Below are 7674 nucleotides of genomic sequence, written 5' to 3' on the forward strand. Positions count from 1 at the left end.
CATGATCCTCCCTTATTCCTTTATGTAAATATCAATAATAACAAGTAAAAATATGATGCAGCGCGCAACCCGATCCCACCATTTAATCAGAATCAATATCATAATCCTCCCTTATTTCACCTTTTGCGGCGTGCAACCCTATCCTACCATATCAATTAATGAAATCACAAGAATCTCTACGATTAATGAATATGAGAGCAGATCCATAAGGAAAATCTCGTACCAAATCGAGAATTGCTAAAGTTAATACTAAGCAGCAAGACAAGTCAAATAAATGACAACTAAATGGTACAAGTAAGTCAATTAAGGCAAGTAGCAATTAAATCATGTAAGCATGGGAGAAACTAACATTTTAATACGAGAATAAAAAATGACAAGTAGCAAATTAAGGCATAAGAAGCAATTAAAGCATGTAACAGTTAAGACATGGAATAAAATAATTAATGAAATACGGAAATGCATGGAAAGAAGTATTTTGACGGCGTATATACACTCGTCACCTCACATATACGCCACTACACATGAATTTCACATAGCACCTAGCTTAAGGGTTCTTAATTCCCTCAAATCAAGGTTAGACCCAACACTTAACTTGCCTCCAAACCAATTGAATATAACCAAAATCGATTCAATAACTTCAAATAATGCTAGGGAAATCAATTACAATACATAAATTTAGGATCTTTACTCTTTTCCCAAAAAGTCAACAAAAGTCAACCCTGGGCCCACTTGGTCAAAACCAGAGATTCGGACAAAAATCCATTTACCCATTCACCCCCGAGCCCGATTATGTAATTAGTTTCAAAATTCGACCCCAAATTGAGGTCTAAATCCCAAATTTGCAAAAAAAAACATAATTCTTCCTAAATTCCTAATTTTCTACCATGAAAGAACAAATATTAAGGCTAGAAATTAATGGGTGATGATAGAAATGAAAGAAAATAAGTTAAAGTACACTAACCTATGTAAGGGCGATGAAATTTCTTTTCCAAATCGCCTCTAGGCCAAGCTCTAATGAAAAGATGGTGAAATCTCATATTTGAAATGTATTAAGGTATGTGCGTCAGGCCTTCTTTGCGTTCGCGAAGGGGCTGTCGTGTTTGCGATGAACACCGGCCCAATTGGCCTACACGTTCGCGAGTTACACTTCGCATTTTCAAAGTCTTACACCCACATGTCCTCGCGTTCGCGGTCATAGTGCCGCATTCACGAAGAGTACCGGTTCGTTCCCCCTTCCAAGCCCATAGCCCCTACGCTTTCGCGAGAAGCTGGTCGCGTTCGCAAAGGGTAAATCCCCCAATGCTCCGCGTTCACGACAAGCTATCACACTTGCGATGAAGAAAACCACCCCAGGCCCAGCTTACCATTCGAGATCGCGAGAGTGGCTTCGCGATCGCAAAGTACAAAGAACTAGGTGACAACAGAAGCTCAAAAACCAACAATCTTTTTAAATTCAAATGATCCGTAGCCTATCCGAAACTCAGCCAAGCCCTCGGGGCTCCTAACCAAACATGCACACAAGTGGAAAAACATCATACTAAATCGCTCGCACGATCAAAATACCAAAATAACACCTAGAACTACGAATCGAACACCAAAATGAATGAAATTTTTAAAGAAACTTAAGAACTTTCAATTTCTCAACCGGACGTCCGAATCATGTCAAATCAACTCCATTTTGCACCAAATTTTGCGGCCAAGTCATAAATACCGTAATGAACTTATACCATGTTCCGGAATCAAAATCGAAACCCGGTAGCAACAAAGTCAAACTACGGTCAAACTTATGAATTCTTTAAACCTTTAAGCTTTTAGTTTTCAACAAATTAAGATAAATCAAGTTAGGGACTTCCAAATTCGATTCCGGGCATATGCCCAAGTCCCAAATCGCGATACGGAACCACCGGGATGGTCAAAATACTGATCCGGGTCCATTCGCTCAAAACTTTGACCGAAGTCAACTCAAATGAGCTTTAAGGCACGATTTCACATTTTCATCATTTTTTCACATAAAACCTTCCAGAAAGAGACACGGACTGCGCATGCAAATCGAGGAAGGCTAAATGGAGCTATTCGAAGTCTCGGAGCACAGAAATAAAAGATAAAATTATAGATGACCTATTGGGTCATCACATTCTCCACCTCTAAAACAAACGTTCGTCCTCGAACTAACATAGAAAAGTACCTGGACTAGTGAAAAGGTGTGAGTATCTACTCCGCATGTCCGACTCAGACTTCCACCTGACTACCTCGATCTGCTGACCTCTCCACTGCACTCGAACTGAAGGATAACTCTTAGACCTCAACTATCGGACCTGCCGGCTAGAATGGCCACTGGCTCCTCATCATAAGTCAAATCCTTGTCCAATTGGACTGAGCTGAAATCTAACACATGGGTATTTCCATACCATGGACACATGGAACATCTGATAAACTAGGTGGCAATGCGAGCTTGTAGGCCACCTCACCCACTCTCTCAAGAATCTCAAAGGGTCCGATGTACCTAGGTCTCAACTTGCCCTTCTTTCCAAACCTCATCACACCCTTCATGGGTGAAACCCGGAGCAATACCCTCTCTTCAACCATGAATGCAACATCATGAACTCTACGATCGGCATAACTCTTCTACCTAGAGCGGTGCAAAGTCGATCCTAAATAATCTTGACCCTATCCAAGGCATCTTGTATCAAATCGGTACCCAATAACCGAGCCTCTCCTAGCTCGAACCATCCAACTGGCAAACAGCACCGCCTCCCATATAATTCATCATAGGGAGCCATCTAAATGCTCGACTGGTAGTGGTGTTTCTAGGCAAACTCCGCAAGCGGCAAGAACTGATCCCAAGAACCCCCAAAATACATAACGCAAGCGCGAAGCATATCCTCCAATATCTGAATAGTGCGCTCGGACTGTCCGTCCATCTGGGGATGAAATGTTGTGCTCAACTCAACCTGCATGCCCAACTTACACTATACGCCCCTCAAGAAGTGCGAGGTGAACTGCGTACCTCGATCAAAAATGAAAGACACAGGCACACTGTGAAGACGGACGATTTTGCGGATGTAGATCTCAGCTAACCGCTCAGAAGAATAGGTAACTGCCACTGGAATGAAATGTGCTGACTTGGTCCACCTGTCCACAATGACCCATACCGCGTCGAACTTCTTCTGAGCCCGTGGGAGTCCAACAACAAAATCAATAGTGATATGCTCTCACTTCCACTGAGGAATCTCTAACCTCTGAAGCAAACCACCAGGCCTCTAATGCTCGTACTTTACTTGCTGAAAATTTAGACACCGAGCTACATATGCAACTATATCCTTCTTCATCCTCCTCCACCAATAATGCTAGTGAAAGTCCTGATACATATTGGCGGCACCCGAATGAACAGAATACCGGGAACAGTGGACCTCCTCAAGAATCAACTCACGAAGTCCATCCACATTAGGCACACAAATACGACCCTACATCCTCAAAACCCCATTATCTCCAAAAGTAACCTGCTTGGCACCATCGTGCCGCACCGTGTCCTTGAGGACAAGCAAATGGGAATCATCATACTGACGCTCTCTGATGTGCTCATACAAGGAAAGTCGAGCGACTGTGCAAGCTAGCACACAATTGGGCTCTAAAACATCTAACCTCACAAACTTATTGGCCAAAGCCTGAACATCTGCTGCAAGCGGTATCTTACCAACTGGGATATACACAAGGCTACCCATACTCACTGCCTTTCTACTCAAGGCATCGGCCACCACATTGGCCTTCCCGGGATGACACAATATGGTGATATCATAGTTTTTCAACAGCTCCAACCATCTCCTCTGCCTCAAGTTGAGACCTTTTTGCTTGAAAATACTGTAGACTCCGATGATCCGTGAATACCTCGTACGACATGCCTTAAAGATAGTGCCTCCAAATCTTCAGCGCATGAACAATGGCTGCCAATTCTAAGTCATGCACAAGGTAATTCTTCTCATGAACCTTCAACTTCCGCGATGCGTATGCAATCACCCTACCATTGTGCATCAATACTGCACCGAGCCTAATACTAGATGCATCACAATATATACCTTGTAGGATCCTGAACCTGTGGAAAACACCAACACTAACGTTGTAGTCAAAGCAGTCTTGAGCTTCTGAAAGCTCAACTCACACTCATCCGACCATCTGAATGGGGCACCCTTCTGGGTCAATCTAGTCAATGGGGCTGCTATGGATGAAAACCCCTCCACGAACCGGCAATTATAACCCGGCAAACCCAGGAAACTCCGAATCTATGTTGCTGAAGTACGTCTAGGCCAGTTCTGAACTGCCTCAATCTTCTTAGGATCCACCTTTATGCCTTCTGCTGATACAACACGCCCTAAAAAGGCGACTGAGTCAAACCAAAACTCTCACTTTGAAAACTTGGCATATAACTGGCTATCTCTCAGAGTCTGAAGTACAATCCGAAGATGCTGCTCATGCTCCTCTCGACTGCGGCAGTAGATCAAGATATCATCAATGAATACAATCACAAAAAAAATCCAAATAGGGCTCGAACACCCGGTTCATCAAATCCATAAATATTGCTAGGGAATTCGTCAACACAAATGACATCACTAGGAACTCATAATGCCCATACCGTGTTCGAAACACAGTTGTAGGGACATCAGATGCCCTGATCTTCAACTGATGGTAGCCAGACCTCAAATAAATAGTAGAAAGCACTTTGGCACCCTGAAGCTGATCAAAGTCATCAATCCTCGGCAACGGATACTTGTTCTTGATAGTGACTTTGTTCAACTGCTGATAGTCTATAAACATCCTCATCGACCCATCTTCCTTCTTCACGAACAACACGGACGCACCCTAGGGCGAGACACTAAGACTAATAAAGCCCTTATCAAGCAAATCTTTCAACTGCTCCTTCAAATTCTTCAACTCTGGCGGGGCCATACGGTATGGCAAAATGGAAATGGACTGAGTTCCTAGAGCCAAATCAATATAGAAGTCAACATCCCTTTCGGGTGGCATCCCCGGCAGATCTGCAGGAAACACCTCCGGAAACTCACAATCAACTGGTACTGAATCCATGGAAGGAACCTGCGCACTAGAATCACGGACATAGGCCATATAAGCTAGACATCCCTTCTTGACCATACGTCGAGCCTTCACATAAGAAATAACTTTGCTGGTAGAGTGGCTAGAGTCCCTCTCCACTCTAATCGAGGCAACCCCGGCATGGCTAAGGTCACTATCTTGGCATGATAGTCCAATAAAGCATGATAAGGTGACAGCCAATCCATACCTAAGATAACATCAAAATCTATCATATCAAGAAGTAGGAGATCTACGCTAGTCTCAAGACTCCTAATGGTAATCACACACGATCTACAATAATAGAATCTCCCACCAGCATGGACACATACACAGGAGCACTCAAAGAATCACGAGGCACAACCAGATATGAAGCAAAATAGGATGACACGTATGAATAAGTAGATCCCGGATCAAATAGAACTGAAGCATCTCTATGGCAAACAGGAACAATACCTGTGATAACTGCATTAGATGACTCAGCCTCAAGCCTAGCTTGGAAAGCATAACATCGGAGCTGGGCCCTACCGCTCTGAACTACATCTATGGGACGTCCTCTAGCTGGATGGCCTCCACCTCTAATGGCCTGACCTCCACCTCTAACGGCCTGAGCTCCACCTCTGGCTGCCTGACCCCTACCTTTAGCTGGCTGAGCGGGCGATGGAGCAACCGGTGCTGGAACTATGGCATGAGAACTCTGCTATGGTGTGCTGACCAATAATCCCGGATAGAACCTCCTGATATGAACAATACAACCACACTCAAACCACCCATCCTGAAGTTGTGGCTGCTGAAGCTGAAGCTGAATCGAACGAGCTGAATAACCACGGTAATAGCTCTGAATCAAAGGTGCACTGATATGAGCTGATGGTGCACTATAGGTTGGCTGCCCAAAGTAAGGCACATAAGGATCACGACTCCCTGAAGCACTGAATGAAATGGCCTGGAGGATGGCCCATACCATAAGTACCCCTGCCTCCAGATGAGGTGCCACTGAAACTATCGGAATGACGAGGCCTCTTATCTGACACCGGCCCTCTCTCCTGAGCACGAACTAACTCGATCCGTCTAGCAATATCCATGGCCATCTGGACAGAAATATCTCACACTATCTCCTTATCCATATGAAGCCTGATAGTGTAAGTAAGCCCATTAATAAATATCCTCACCCTCTCCCTCTCAGTAGGAAGCAAGATAGTGGCATGGCGAGCCAGGTCCACAAATCGATCTCGTACTGGGTAACAGCCATACTAACCTGCTAAAGACCCTCAAACTACATATGGTACTCCTCCCTCGGGGTGACAGGAATGACCTTCTATAGAAATAGCCGTGAGAACTGATTCCAGGTAAGTGCAGGTGACCCAGCTGGACTAGTCAACATATAATCCCTCCACAACCTCTTGGCGGAACCAGTCATCTGAAATGCTGCAAAATCTACCCCATTAGTCTCAACTATACCCGTGTTGTGTAACACCTCGTGGCAACTGTCCAGGTAATCATGTGGGTCCTCAGAATATGCACCACTGAAGTGAATAGGGAAGATCTTGGTAAACTTATCCAACCTCAACAAAGCCTCAGAAGACATAGCGGGCCTATCACCAGCCTGTGCCGCAACAACCGGCTAAACCACCCCAACTGGCAAGGCTGTAATAAATGAAGATTTTTACTACTTGTTAGCGTTCCTTAGCTTTCGTTGTAGTCCAAAAATGTTTAAACGTGTTCCCAAGAACTGATGAATTATGCTTAATTGCAAGAATTTAGGAAATGAGCCCCCAAGATGAAATTCAACTCAAGAAGAAGTGATCTGAACTCAAGGAGAAAAAACAGGTACAAAAGCTCAAAGTGCAGACCGCAGATTATCATCTACGGTCGCAGATTGTGAAGAAACTCATTGCAAAGATGTGTGCAAAGTGCGGTCCGCACATAACATGTGCCGCACATAACATGTGCGGCGGCAGAAGCTAAGCAAGAGCAAAAGTTTAGAGAACATGTATCTCAAGTTCAACGGAAGTGCGGACCGCACAATTATTGTGCGGCCGCAGAAGAACAGCTACGCAGCCGCAATCACATTTGTGCAGTCGGCAGAAGAGCAATGTGCGGCCGCACTAAGAAATGTGCGGACCGCAAAAAGAGAGAGGTGCAGCCGCGGTTTAGAATTATGCGGCCGCAAGATTCCAATCCCATCTGGCTGAAGCAAAGTGCGGACCGCACATGGAATTGTGCTGCCGCAGAACCTCCGAAAGGGCATTTTTGTTTGAAATTCCAGCTCTGTATAAGAGAAGAGTTTCACTTTTTTAGGAAAAGTTTTGACATCAGCAGCCACAGTAGAAGTTTTTCTTTACCCTTTTTAGTAGCTTTTGCTATTTTGAGATGTTTGAATATAGATTTCATCATTTTAATTATCAATATGGGTCTAATTATTATTTCTTCTTCTATTTCTTCTATCTTAAGCATGAGTAGCTGGATTTTTACTATGGTTCTGACCCAACCCTAGAGTGTAATCCTGATGGGTGTTTGATTTATTGCTTGTTTATGGTTGGGTATTTATTATTTAGTCTTCTTCTTGTTTTTAATTCTAGAATTAATGGTTGC

This window comes from Nicotiana attenuata, unplaced genomic scaffold, assembly GCF_001879085.1.
Source record: "Nicotiana attenuata strain UT unplaced genomic scaffold, NIATTr2, whole genome shotgun sequence".
NCBI lineage: Eukaryota > Viridiplantae > Streptophyta > Magnoliopsida > Solanales > Solanaceae > Nicotiana > Nicotiana attenuata.